The 14492-nt window shown below is 43.5% G+C and overlaps 1 protein-coding gene across 1 annotated transcript in view; it reads right to left on the bottom strand.

Annotated features, from left to right (window-relative positions):
- LPAR3 (lysophosphatidic acid receptor 3) overlaps positions 1-9648 on the bottom strand; it is an 82919-nt gene extending 73271 nt beyond the window's left edge. The window contains exon 1 of the mRNA XM_037826756.1: positions 9280-9648. The gene's annotated coding sequence lies outside the window, so the exon portion shown is untranslated. The remainder of the gene's footprint in view (positions 1-9279) is intronic.
- Positions 9649-14492: the final 4844 nt, after the last annotated feature.

The following is a 14492-nucleotide window of genomic DNA, read 5'->3' as shown; positions in this document are numbered from 1 at the left end:
CAATCCAGGGGGGATTTTCCCCCAGGTGAGTGTGGGCCCAGTGCCACCACAGCTAAGCTTAGACAATGCAGCATGCCCTCTTCTGCTGCTTAAAACAAAGCAGATAGGTAGGAGCGTGGGAGTGAGAGGTACAGAGAGGAAGGAGAGGAGAGGCAACACGGTGTGATATAAGAACACAGGCTTCAGAGGCTGGGTGCAAATCTTAGCAGATAGGCAGGAGAGCAGAGTGGTTCAAGAGCACAGCTTCTGGAGCTAGACTGCCTGAGACTGCAGCCTTGCTTACCAACAAGTTAGTCAACCTCTCTGTGCCTCAATTTCCTCATCTATAAAATGGGGATAATAACAGTATCTTCTTCCTGAGGTTGTTGGAGATTTAAATAGTGTTTATAATAACCTCTGACACAGTGTTAATTTCGTTATTGTTACAATCGTGGGGGAAAGTGACAACCTCTTTGAGGCTCAGTTCCCTCGGCTGTAAAATGCAGACAAGATCTACTTGGAAGGTTATTGGGTTATTGAGACAAAGTGAATAAAACAGTAAACATAAAACCATCAGCCCACTTCTGGGTCCTCTGGAGTCAGAGACAGTCCAGTGAGCCCCAGGGTGAGCCTATTTGCCAGAGGCACGGGGTGAGGGGTGTTCAACAGAGATCCCTGGGGAAGGGGAGACCATAAGAGTAATCCACTCCCGCCGACTGGGTGGGTCACTGGAATAATAACCCCAAAGCCAAGACTTCTCTCCCCTGCCACCCCGTCCAGAGTTACGAGCTGGTGCACAAGTCACTATCATCGAAAAACACTCAGTTCCCTTGCACATGCACAACTGGGAAAGAGAGCTTTGGCCAGCTGGGTTGAAATCCCGATACTTAATTTTCTAACCTGATTACCACACTTCCTCTAGATCACTCCACCAGATCTTAAAGAATCCCTCAAATAATTTCATTGATATACCACTAAACCGTTTTCAAAGTAAGTTCACATCTCTTTTCCCATTTGATCCCACAGTGAAATGAGCAGTTAGCATCCTCTATTTCACAGAGAAGAAAACTAAAACCAGGAGAGACTGACTCACTGTGCCTTGGTCTCAGCCTTCTCACCCACTGCTCTTTTCACCACACTGATCTTTAGGGCCCCTTTTTGGCAGCTGATTGTGTGCTCCCATGAGAAAGGAAACATGCAGTGAATTTGTCCTCCATAACATTAGTGACTTTTGCAAAAATTTACTGATTCTAGAAGAAATATAATCTGATTGTGGTAAATGTCAATAAAAATACATAACTGCATCTCTCAGTAGATTTTTTGACAAGAGTTTATGGGAAAAGTCCATATAATCAAATGAAAATTGCAGAGTAAAGCTAAATACATGATAGAAAGTAGCAGTGGTTGGTCAGTTTGCCTGTTTCAGAGACGGCTTCAGAAGAGTGAACAACCTGGTTTACTTCTAGAACGTAAAAGAAAGTAACTTAAGAAAACACCTTCACCTAAAACATTTTACTTTCCCCGTCCACAACAGAGACTACAAGTTTTAACTCCTCCATATATTTCGATTACAGTTGATTTCAAGAAATTAGGGTGGATATACAGTAATGACGTGATAGCAGTCCACGGAAACCTAACCTTGTTGGCATTACTTCCATTTCCCTCGGTTGGATGTTCCTGGAATTTGCATTATACAGAGAGTTATGTGCAACGGATAAGTTCTAGTGGTCCTGCTACAGTGGATTCTCCCCAGTAACTGATTCCTCTGATCCCTGTCTAGTTAACATTCCCAACTGTTCACTGTCTGCAGGAAAAACACAAAGATGCACAGAGATATGTACAAAGATGTAAACTGCCCTCAGGAAGATCACAGTCTTGGGCAGTGGCTCTCAACCAGGAAAAACCCTCCTCCCACTGCAGACATCTAGCAATGTTTGAGGACCATTTGCGATACCACACTGGTGGGAGGGGTCACTGCCATCTGGTGGGTAGAGGCCAGGGATGCTGCTAAACACCCTAAAATGCACAGGACAGCCTCCCACCGTAGAATTATCCAGTCCAGAATGTCAATAACACCAAGGTTGAGAAACCCTGCTCTAAAAAGTGAGCTAAGACATGTAGGTAAAATACAGGGCTGAGGGTGGTATTAGTTATTACACAGAGAAAAGTGAAGTGCATCAGATTGACAAAATTTACACTGGTGAATAATACTCAGTGAGGGCAAGGATGTGAGGAAAATGGCCCTCTCAGAACATGTGGATGGGATGGCGATTTGGCAATATGTGGCTTTAAATATGTATAAACTATATCTTCACCTTCCTTCCATTCCCATCTTCTCTCTTCCTTTCCCTTTTCTTCCTCTCAGAACAGAGGGGTCAGCATATGGCTGAGAAATCAGGCTGGTGGAGTGGAGACTGGGGAGCTGCATGGAGTCAGGGGCTATGGTTGGGGAGTTCTAGAGGCTGGTGAAGAGGAGCAGCAGGTGGCGGTAAGGGTTGGGAAGCTCCAAAGAGACACAAGCAGACAGGCCTGGCAGCAAGACAAGAAGCAGTAGGGAGAGAAGTGGGCACACAGGAGGCTAAATGGCCTTTGTGGTTGGGAGATAGGTTACTTTAAGCAAGTAAGAAAAGATATTGAAGATGATGGATGCCAAGCTTCTCACTGCCAGAAAAGATACTTACAAACATATGAAGGGGGAAGAATAGAAAGATCCCTGAGGTATTGGACTGAAATTGTAGGTCTTGGTATGAACTCATGATTTAAATTTTTTATACACACATACACACACACACCCACACACACACACATATATATAGTCTGAGGTAGAGATATTTATAAATGTATATGGGTGTATACATATATGTGTATTCCTGGCTCTGTCCTCTGAGAGTGCTAGAAGCAGTGATACCCCATAACAGTGGCCACACCAACCTTCTGTATATTGGTTTCTAATTTCCATTCTCTATTAAAACGGAGGACTAGGTCAGAGAAAGTACAAGATGAGCCTGGAACATCTTACGGTGTCAGAAAATAAAGAAATGCTCAGTGAATGACAGGAATGTGTCAAGGGACACAGGAGCCAGCTGAAAGGAGTTCCCTTTGGCCAAACTGAGGGCAATTTGAGCATCAAGATAAAGAATGATAGTAACAGATTTCAATTTATTGTATACTAAAGGAATCCATGAATACTTACTAATATAACTGAATAAATAAATTAGGGAGAGGAGAGAAAGTTCTTCCTTATAGTAGAACACCAATTAACAAATGTAGAAGGAGTGATGGAAATAAAGATTAACCATTTGGCAGCCTTCATAGAAGGTGGCTGATTCAAGCAGAAGTCATCAATGAGTGGTAAGGCTGTAGGCAGAAGTTTAATGAGGAACAGGATATTAGCATAATCTCAGAATACCTCCCCATAAATACCAATAAATTTCAAAGGGAAAAATGGTGAATTTAAGGTGGAGACCTGGCAGACACCAACATAACCAGGTGATCAAAGTTAATATTCCATGAGGGGTGGGCATCATGTGCCTCTTAATGTGATGTGCTTGAGAAGCACACAGCTTTATTTCTGTGGAATTCACACCAAGAATGCACAAGCTGATCTGGTTATAAGGAAACACCCAAAAGGCCCAGGCTGAGAGTCATCTGCAGAATCTAAGACCTGTCCTCTTTACAGTTGGAACAGGGTAAGTCTGAGGAACGATTCCAGAAGAGACATGACAACTAAATGTAACGCAGATCCTGGATCAGACAGGAAAAAAAAAACATTTGGGGGACAGTTGAAACAAGAATGGGTTTCTGGGAATTGGATGGTAATGTTTGACATTGATTTTGTGACTTGGTAGGTTGAAGAGCTTGCTTGTTTTCAGACAATACACACTGGAGTACTTAAGGCAGGTGGCAAGTGTCTGGAATTTGCTCTCAAAAGTTTCAGAAAAAAAAGCCAGATAGAGCAATGGATGGATGGATGATAAATGAATGGATGGATGGATGGATGGATGGATGGATGGATGGATGGATGGGAGGGGGGAAAGAGAGGGAGGGAAAAGATATTGAGATTTTGATACTAATGCCATGGGGACGTATAAAAAGATTTTATTTATTTTCTGCTTGCCAGACCAAGGTAATAGTATTACTCCAGGGAAAGAGTCCCCATTTAAAGGACTGATTTAAAAATCAACTAGACATGCCCACAGACATAGGGGACTGGTGGTTTGATGGATTGAGCCCTCTACCACGGAATCTGCCCTTGCGAAGACTGTTGCTGCAAAGGAGAGGCTAGGCCTCCCTGTAATTGTGCCTAAGAGCCTCCTCCTGAATGCCTCTTTGTTGCTCAGATGTGGCCCTCTCTCTCTGGCTAAGCCAACTTGAAAGGTGAAATCACTGCCCTCCCCTCTAAGTGGGATCAGACACCCAGGGGAGTGAATCTCCCTGGCAACGTAGAATATGACTCCCAGGGAGGAATGTAGACCCGGCATCGTGGGACGGAGAACATCTTCTTGACCAAAAGGGGGATGTGAAAGGAAATGAAATAAGCTTCAGTGGCAGAGAGATTCCAAAAGGAGCTGAGAGGTCACTCTGGTGGGCACTCTTACACACAATATAGACAACCCTTTTCAGGTTCTAAAGAATTGGGGTAGCTGGTGGTAGATACCTGAAACTATCAAACTACAACCCAGAACCCATGAATCTTGAAGACAATTGTATAAAAATGTGGCTTATGAGGGGGGACAGTGGGATTGAGGGGGCCATAGGGATCACACTCCCATTTGTCTAGTTTGTGGATGGATGAGTGGAAAGGTGGGGGAAGGAAACAAACAAACAAACAGACAGACAAGGGCGCCCAGTGTTCTTTTTTACTTTAGTTGCTCCTTTTCACTTTAATTATTGTTCTGGTCATTTTTGTGTGTGTGGTAATGAGGTTTTCGGGGATTGGTTTTGGTAATGAATGTACAACTGTGTAATGGTACTGTGAACAATCAAATGTACGATTTGTTTTGTATGACTGCATGGTATGTGAATATATCTCAATAAAATGAATTAAAAAAAAAAATCTAGAGCAGGAGCAAAAGGTTACTGACATTCTCCTGATACACTCTACATCTGATCCCTTGCTTTTGGCTTCAATAACTAGTTACTCTATATGACTTAGGGTCTTGAAGTATGGATTTCTTGCTCTCCTTGGAGACGGAATGACTCTGATTAACACCACCACCCACCTTTGACTTGCACATTCTCAGCTAGCCTGGGGGCAACTCCAGAATTTCGAGAGGAGGGACTTTGAGCAGCCTGACTGAAAAGGGAGAACAGGCAGCTTGCCTTAAAGCTGCATTTATAAAGCAAGCCCACTGCTTTTATTTAGATGGCATGTTTGCAAGAGAGCCTTGGGGCAGACTGGTGGAGCTCATGAAGGAGCTAAAGTGCCCTCCAACCAGCCCTGCTACCTGCCAAGCCATTGCTTGATGACACCACCGAGTCTTCACATGGCTGAGTCAAGGCAAGGGCTGGTAGGACCTCTAGCCTAATGTTCCAGGGAACATTGAAGACATGGGACTAGATGGTGAGTAATTGGGGGGATTGACTAGCACCTTTAGGAAGGGGTGGGGCAGGCTGTACTTGGCAGGTTGTTTCCCAGAGTGACACCCAGTTTGGCCTGGGGTTAAGGTGTATGAATGATTCACATCTGAAGAGGGGAGCCAAGGTGCAAGCAAGCAGGGTGGTGTCAGGGGTCACAGCAAGGGGCAGTTCAAGGCTGTAGACAGACAATACAGGAACCAGGGGTCAGGTGTTTCAGAGGCCAGGCCAGAGGGTGAAGAATAATAAGGAAGACATGGAAGTGGGGAGGGGTGGGGGTACCACCCGGATGTCAGAACCTTGCTCTCACTGGGTACTATTCTCATGGCTCACCAGATCAGGCAGAGAGCAAAATGGATCTTTCAGATTGATGGCAACAATTTGCCTAATTGTTTTAGGGGCAGGGGAAGCTTTGAGTCAGTTTAGTGGGTGGCAGAGTAAACCTCAGAGAGCCAAGTCAGCAAGAAGAAGCAGGGCAGTGAGGACAGTATAAGCGCACTCCAGTTCACTGACAGGTGATTGCCTCTTCCACCCTCCTCCTGACTCACTGGGTCACTTTTGTCCACTAAGAACTGACATGAGCCAGCAGCATAGGTAGTTCTAAGAGGGCAGTAAGGCTTCCTCAGAACTTTGCCCTTTACTTTTCAATCACACAGTGTTAGGTGATCTCAATCCAGAAATTTAACTTCCTCTCATATTCCCCACCCAGGAGCATCTCAACCTGTGGCAAGATTTCCTCCTTGAAGTCTAACATAACCTCAGAGAGCAGGAGAGAGGGATGTAGAGGGAGGGCAGTAAAATACTCATGTGGCACATCAGCCACCGACATGGAGAGTCTTCCAGGAGCGCCACATCCCAGAGGCCCTGCCCCTTTCATTCCAAAATGTATATGGCCCTTCACAGGGTACAAAGCTTTTCCACTCACATGATTTAATTGGACCAATCAACAATCCATGAAGGAAGGAAGAAAAAGAATTATTTTCCCCATTGTGTAAATGAGAAAACTGATCCCAGGATGGCAAGTAATTTATTCAAGGTCAAAACTGCTCACAAAAGTAGGACTGGGATTAGAACCCTAAACCCCCACACCCCAAATGCTTCTCAGACCCAGCATTGTAAAAGCACAAACTCTCAGCAACTACATAGACTACTCTCCATTCCTCACCACCACCTTCCTCCATCCAGGATGGCACTAAGTTCCAGAAGACTCCTCCACACATACACAATCCAGGATGAGAGGCAAGGATCAGTAAGGTCAGAGAGGAGAAGGCTCAGTACCTTCAGGAGGAATGATGGAGCAAAAGCACTATGTCCAAGAAAGGGGAAAACAAGTAAAGAAAATATGCATAACATCGCTAAGTCACCTACAGCTTGGGAATCTATCTTTGCACTCTCATAAGAACAATATATATTTGTACCAGTGTTTATATACATGCCAGCACATACTTTGGTGAACTTAATGTTTATCAAAGAGGAAAAGAAAGAGGGCAACCAGCATTTACGAAGCACTTCTTGTATACCAGAGACCCTGCTAAGTGTTTTCTCTTTTTATCTTAGGAGATGGTTATCATCTTCGTTTTTACAGATGAGAAAATTAAAGCTGAGAGGTTAAGCAACGTGACTGAGTCACAAAGCCTGAGTTGAAACAAAGGCTGGTCTTACTGCAAGGCCCTGCTCTTTCCTTTATACCACATTAATAATGCCTTGGACGTGGTCTCTGCCATTTAGAAGGTTGCAATCAGACTTAACCACTCTGTTGGGTATAATCACAGGTCAGAAAGCATTTTGAACTAATGTACACTCCAAGGAGAATGGCTAACAGGTAATCTGAGTTATAGTCATTCCCATTTAAGTTACAATGATTCCCCTTGCCCCAGCCCAGAGAAATAAGAGGTTGGGCTTAAGTGATGGTAGATTGCTGCCCCTCAGCAGGAAGCTGGGAAACTTGGGGTAGAAGCAGCCAGCCTTGGACATGTGTGCATGCCTTTGAGAGCATGTGCCTTGGTTGCTGCCTGGCTAAAATGCTGTGTGTGCCTCTGTTCCTCTATGCATGTGTATTTTTGAAAAACGAGGGAGAATTAACATGTTGCAGTCTTTCAAATAAATTCTGATGAACATACATAAAAAACAATCACATCTTTTAATATTTTCATCTCAATTTTCATTCATAGAAAATTGATGTTCTTTGAAACATCTTATAAAACAGCCAGTCATCTAAAATAAATTTGACATGATATAAAAAGTCTGATAGTTGATTTATGTACCTGCCAGATTTTGTTAAATCGAAGCCACAAAGTTTTGGATTCTAAAGACAAGAAAGAAAACAAGAAAAAGTTGCCAAAATGCTGAATTTTTCCCAGTTATTTGCTACTGACAATCACAATGAGTGATGCCCAGGTGATTGGAGGAGTCTATATAATACTAAATCCTTCCTGTCTCAAGTCACAAGAGACCACCTAAAGTGCACAACCCTCACTGTCAGTGTGTGCTTGCTGATCTTTTTCGAATAGCCTAGCTTGCTCAGACAAGCATGACGTTAACAAAGCAAAGGTTGTGTACCCGTTTCTAACTGTATCACTGCAGTTGAAAAGGAGAAAAATGCTGTTCACTGGACTCAGACCACACAGAACTGGATCCAGTGTCTCACGCCAAGTAAGGTTAGCAACTGTTGACTGACAGTCACTGGCAAATCCAACATCTCTCCTTACAAACACAAAAGTTCATGCATTAGCGAAAGGTTGTGCAGTTCACGGAATAAAAATCTACTTGTAAAGAAGGGACTGTCTTATTGTGACTGAAATTTACTTTTTTCCACAATTTATTAAAAACAAACAGGAACTGGGAGAAGTTGATCTGCCCTCAACTTCTAAAGTAACATTCCAAGATGAGGTAATACACTGGGTGGTCAATCAGTGAAGAGGGAGAAAAGCGTTGCAGTGACACTAACAAATTACTGGGGAAATATTTCGTGAAAATTACTCAGTTAAAAATTGACCTACACATGCTTTCAGGGCCCTTTCAATGATTACCTTAATAAAACTAAATTGTTCCCAGTATTCACAGTCACTCCTCAAATTACATGCTTGATAAATTTCTAACCATTGTTGGGTAGTTGCAACTTGAGGAAAAGCAATAAAGTAACACTGCAACAGAACAAAGCACTTTTGTCTGCCCGTGGGGAAGGGGGATCCCTGGGACCTTCACTTAGCACACCCCCCAGTGGTGTTACTAGTTATGGACACAAGAAGTATTTCGCAAATCTTTAGACGCCGGCACTTAGTTTGTGCTGTTCCCCAACTGACATCTCGTACTGGGCGTAACTGGAGGCTGAAAAATGTTATATCCCTAGGCTCCGCCGAAGAGCTTCATTTTCCAAATCACGTTCAAGGAGATTAGGACGAAGTTTGGAAAAGCACCGCTGCAAAAGCAGAGCCGAGCCTGCCCCGCGGTCAACCTGCCTGCGGCGGAGGCGGGCGGAACACAGACTTTGCATTCCGATCGCTTTCTGCTCCTGGAAAAAAAAGTGAAAAGGGGCAAGACGGGCAACACCCCCACCCCACTCCCAAGAGTTCCTGTCCCAGGTGCTTGGCGTGGGTTTGGGGCCCGGGCAAGCCCGAAAAGCCGAGGCAGTGACCCGCGGAGACCCTGGCGCCCGGACCTTCCCACGCGCTCCCAGCGCGACCGGCGGCTCGGGACCCTCCGCGCACTCCGCGCCCCACTCACCGCTCACGGTCGCCCGCACCGCCGAGCCCGGGAGCGGGGGCCCCCTGCGGCTGCCGCATGCCCTCGGGGTTGAGCGCGACGGGGCGCCGGGCGCCGGGCTCCCGCCGGGCGCGGGAGAGCAGCGGAGGACGCGGCGGGCAGGCGGCGGGGCGCCTCCTCTCCAGCTGCCTCGGCGACGCGCCCGGAGCCGGAGGAAAGTTTGGCTGAGGTGAGGACAGGCGCCGAGGGGGTGGAGGGGGCCGCGTCCCCGCCCTGCCCCGCCCGGCCCGGGGCGACCGAGCGTTCCCACTCGAGGTCGCCCCCCACCGGCGAGGCTCCGACCCGCGGGTGGAGGGGCTCGCGCGAGCCGAGGGTGCAAAACTCTCTATAGACGCGCTGCAGTCCGGGACAAGACCCCAGGAGAGTGGCCCGCCCCGAGGAGGAGGGGCCGCACACTAAAGGACCACTCCGCACACAGGCCTTACAGTGCCCTACCTCGGAGCCCCGTATTAAAGCTCACTGCCTCTTTCCCTCTCTCCCTGCTCGGTAGGGGCAGGTTTGTTTGAAGGGGCCACGGGGAAATGCATCCCACACCCGTCACCCTTGGGAGGCAGGTTCACTGCCAGGCGGGAGCCTGGCGTTCTAAAACGTGAACCCCAAACTACCGAGGATGCAGGCAGCCCCCAGAGGCCAAGGATGTCCGTGTACATCTGTCCTGGGGCCTTTCCTTGAGGTCCTTTTATTTAAAAGGGGGAACTACAACAATAACAACAAAAAGTGAAATTCTTGTAACAACTTCCTGGCCTCCTGGGGTAAAGAATCCTGGATATTTTGTTTTTCAACAGCTGAAATATAAAACCTCCACAGACCCGCGTCTGGGTAAAGAAGGAAGATTCAGGTTGTATACTTGGTAATAGAATAAAAAATTAAAAAAAAAAAAAAAAAATCCATGGAACTGCACTACACAGTGAACCCTAAGTTAAACCAGGAACAAGTATAAAGATTTGTTTTCTCAATTGTTACAAATGTATCCCACCAGTGCAAGGTGTTAATAATAGGTATATGGGAATCCTGTATTTTATGCATAATTGTTCTGTAAACCCACAACTTCTCTAATAAAAAAAGGTATATGGGAAAATATTGTCACAAAGTCTTGTTCTCTCTGGACTCTGGAAAGCAAAAATGAGGTCACAGAGATGCTAAAATTTGGGGCTTCCTGGTGACCTCACAAGAGTGAAATACCCTGAGGTGAATGGTCTTCCCACCCAAGCTTCAAATCCTTGAGGAACACTAAGTGTTTGTCCAAATGTCTTCCTGTAGTCTTTTGCCATCCCTCCCTCCCTCCCGTCTCCCTGCCTTCTTTCTTCCCTTCCTTACTCCTTCCTTCCTTCTTTCCTCCCTTCCTCCCTTCCTTCCACATTCATATTGGGCCCTTCTGTGGGCCACCTAGGAAGCATGTCCTAGGAAACAACCCTGTCAGGTTATCTTCTGCCTGCCATCCAAGAGCGTCTGCTCTCTCTGAAGACAATGTCTTCATCATGTTCTATTCCTTACACAATGGCCACCATCCCATAGGCCATGACAGCCTGGTGTGCCTCGGGTGTTCTCAGGGATATGGCTAAATTTTGATCAACATATATAAATTATTGTTGCCACATCTGGGTGTTCAGAAAATTACTGTGGTGTATAAGAAAGTAACTGTGTAGAGAAGGGCGCAGCTTGTAAGGCTGAAACTAAAGAAAGATCATATGTTTACCGGAACAAGCAAAAACTTTGAATATGATATATGAGAGCAAGGTTAGAGAAGTAAACAGTGCAACTTAAACAACACACCTGGTGAAGACAAAAAGTCTCAACCACTTAGCAAAAGCCGGGTTCACAGTTAAGTCCTCAATACATGTGTGGTATATTGACTAAGTTGTTGTAGGCTCGACTGGGAAATGTAAACACCACTTAGAGCCCTTTGCAGGGAAAATTTGTTCCCAGTACCAAACAACTTATTAACAAAGGAACTTTGGAAACACATTGTGTTGTAACTTGGGAACTTTCCGAAGTTGAACATTGCAAAGGAGGACAGAGAATCTGCAAGGCAAGATGTGATTACCTTTAACTTAGGAATCATCAAAAAGGAGAAAGGAGAGGGGATATGGTGAGTCATGTTACTAAAGGAAAAAGAATTCTAACTAGATGGTTTTTTTTTTTTTAAACAAACATGGGTCAGGTGGGAGGAGAAGGGAAGAAAGTAAATAAAAAAAAAAAAAACAGATGCAGGGGGAAGGAGCAGGGAGAACATCCAGCTATAATGTCCTATGGGCAGGAACTGGACAAAAGGGGCAAGAGGCAAAGGACAAACTTGCAAGAAAGGTATAGCCAAGTCCTAGTTTTTAGAAGGATGCTCAAGGACTACCCACCAGAACCTTCCTTACATCCATTGTGGGGCCTGGGGTATCTCCGTTCTGTACCAAAATGTTTTTGTTAGTTAAATCAAATTAACATTAACCTCAGAAATGACAAACATGAAGCCTGATCTTTGCCTTAAAGACTACTAGCTGGAAAGTAGTTCAAAACTTTTCAGCACTCATTTGCTGATTTGCTTCCTGTATACAAAATGCTGTGTTTTGTGTTCCTGGGGACACAAAGGTTTATAACATTGTTTCTGTAAAAAGAAATAAAGGCATTCAACAGTGCTTCAAGGAAAGGAATTATGATGGCTGAAGGAACAATAGAGGCCTTGGAGGAGCTGTGACGGTCAGCATGTTCCTGATAGGCAATAAACCCTGAAGCAAGAAAAAGAGAGGGAGGGAGAAAGGGAGGGAGGGAGGGAAGAAGGAGAGAAAGAAAGAAGAATAGAAAGGGAAACGAAAAGAAAGAAAAAGGAAGGAAGAAAGAAACGAGAGAGGGAGGGAGGAAGGAAGAAAGGAAGAGAGAAAGAAAAGAAAGAAAAGAAAGAAGAAAGAAAGAAAGAAAAGGAAAGAAGGGAGGAAGAGGGAGGGAGAGAAGGGGCAATTTAAGAAATCACAGAGGAAAATATTGACTACATCCAAATTAGATACTCCTGCAGATAATTTAAAATCACAAAATTTTAAACAAAAATTAAACAAAAACTAGTGGAGGGAATTATTTGCAACATATGATAGATGAAAGATTAGCACTCTTTTTGCATTACTTATTGAGAGGCATGTAGAGAACTCTTAATAGTTAAAAGATTGGCACCAAAACAGAAAAATGAGTCAGGTATATGAACAATTCACAAAAGAATTCACCTGCCACCTATCATCAAATTGGCAAAGGCTTTTGGTTTTAGCTATTCCCATTATTGACTAAGGTTTAAGGGAAACAGGTAATTGTGCTGCTGGTGAGAGTACAAATCGATAAAATATTTCTGGCAAGCAATTTGCAATGTAGCATATTTCACCAATTCCCAGAAGTACATTTTTTCACATTTTAATATCTCTGAAATTGAGACATGTTTCATGATCACTGTCAGGCTGGCAGCAGTTGTGACTAGTTGTCAGTGTCTGCCTGTGTACATCAAATTTTGAAGAAAGAATATCAGACATTAGAAGACAATCCTGGAGCAAGAGGGTGCAGCATTTTTTTTTTTTTAAGTGCTGCATCACCACTGCTTTTGCTGGCACTCATTGACCACACTGAGCCAAGAGGTGATTCAGAAGAATGAGGAAGTTTTAGGACTGAATCCCTTAACCAGGGTTTTTGCTTCACTTTTATGAATACAGAAAAATAAAATATAAGCTAATTTAATTTAAATAAGCCCAGAAAACTATTTCAATAACTATAAAAAAGGTATGTGATAAGAAAGTATTATTTGTGTTTAATTGGATCATTTTCTTAGTGTTAAATAAAACAATGGTGCATCTTACAATTCATGAGATCTTGGGTTTGATGAACTCTGATTTTTCAAGAACCCTAAAAATGTTCATACTAAAAGTCCAATAATAGGAAATTGATAAAACAAATTATCATGAATCCATAGGATAGAATATTATGAGGCCTTAAAAATCATGTTTCCAAAGTATATATGATGACATAGGAACATATTCAGCATTTTGTATTAAGCTTTTATAAAAACAAGGATACAAACTATAAAACCAAATCTGTTTCCCACCATCCCCCCTCCCCTTTTCTTTTAAATTTTTAAAGCCTACATTTACTTTTATGAAAGAAAAAATATGGAAATAAATACCCTTATATTTTAACTATGGTTATTTTGGGGAAGTGAGATTATGCCTAATTTTTATTTTTTATATACTTTTTAATATATTTTCAAATATTCTGCAATGAACATGTATAACATTTATTACATAAACTTTTAAAAATAGTATTTCAAAGGGTTAACTCATACTTAAACACAGTTATTTGGAACCCATTTCTTTTCAAACATGAATATTATAGAGAAAAATGTGTAGATTTGAGAGGATTTGATAAATTTAATTAAATGGCCCAAGAAACCAGAATCCATATTGAGAGGATTAGCTTCCTGTTTCACTCATTTTCTGCTTGACTCTAATTTCTTGTGGATTTACTTTGGGACTGATTTAATACACCTGTTTTGGCTTGGAACTGCCACACACAAACAGTACTTCTCAAAGGGAAGGTCCCAAGCTGAAGATAGGAACCTAGCCTTGTGAGTCCTTTGCAAAAATTCTTTATGATGAGACCTGGGGATCTTGGGATGGAATCTCCAAAGAAACCACTTCCAAGGAAAGCATGCTTGCCTTAGATATTCACTCAGTGTGACAGCACCCTGAAGATCTCACCCAATCACATTTTAGTTTAGCAACTACTTCACCTTCTTTACAGCTGTGGTGAAGCCACATCTGGAGATAATAATTGACATTTCCTTTTACGACCTTTCCGTGTTGCTCCTGTGACTCAGCCCACCCAGCCTGGAACAGTCATTGTTTCTGGGAGCATCTGTTAAAGGGAGGACACAGAACCAACAAACAAACAAATCTCTGAAGGGGAAAAATACCCCAGAAAGAGCAAGAGAAGTTTATTTTCAGCTCCTACATTCCTAAATAGGTTTTCTTAAACTCATAAAGAATAATCTTAAACACCAAGGTTTATGATTTACAAAAAATGGGTTTTCTGAGCTTCAAAGAATTCCGCGCTGAAAGAAGCTTAACATAAACTTTTTTGGCTGTAAGCAGTCAATTAGAAAAGAGCAAATAAAGAGCCAGACCACTTTCTGTGGAGACTAGATAGCCGTTTCC

The sequence above is a fragment of the Choloepus didactylus genome, chromosome 2 (genome assembly GCF_015220235.1).
Source record: "Choloepus didactylus isolate mChoDid1 chromosome 2, mChoDid1.pri, whole genome shotgun sequence".
NCBI classification, from domain to species: domain Eukaryota; kingdom Metazoa; phylum Chordata; class Mammalia; order Pilosa; family Megalonychidae; genus Choloepus; species Choloepus didactylus.
Note: the sequence above shows the minus strand (reverse complement) of the source record. Positions and strands in the feature narration are given on the sequence as shown.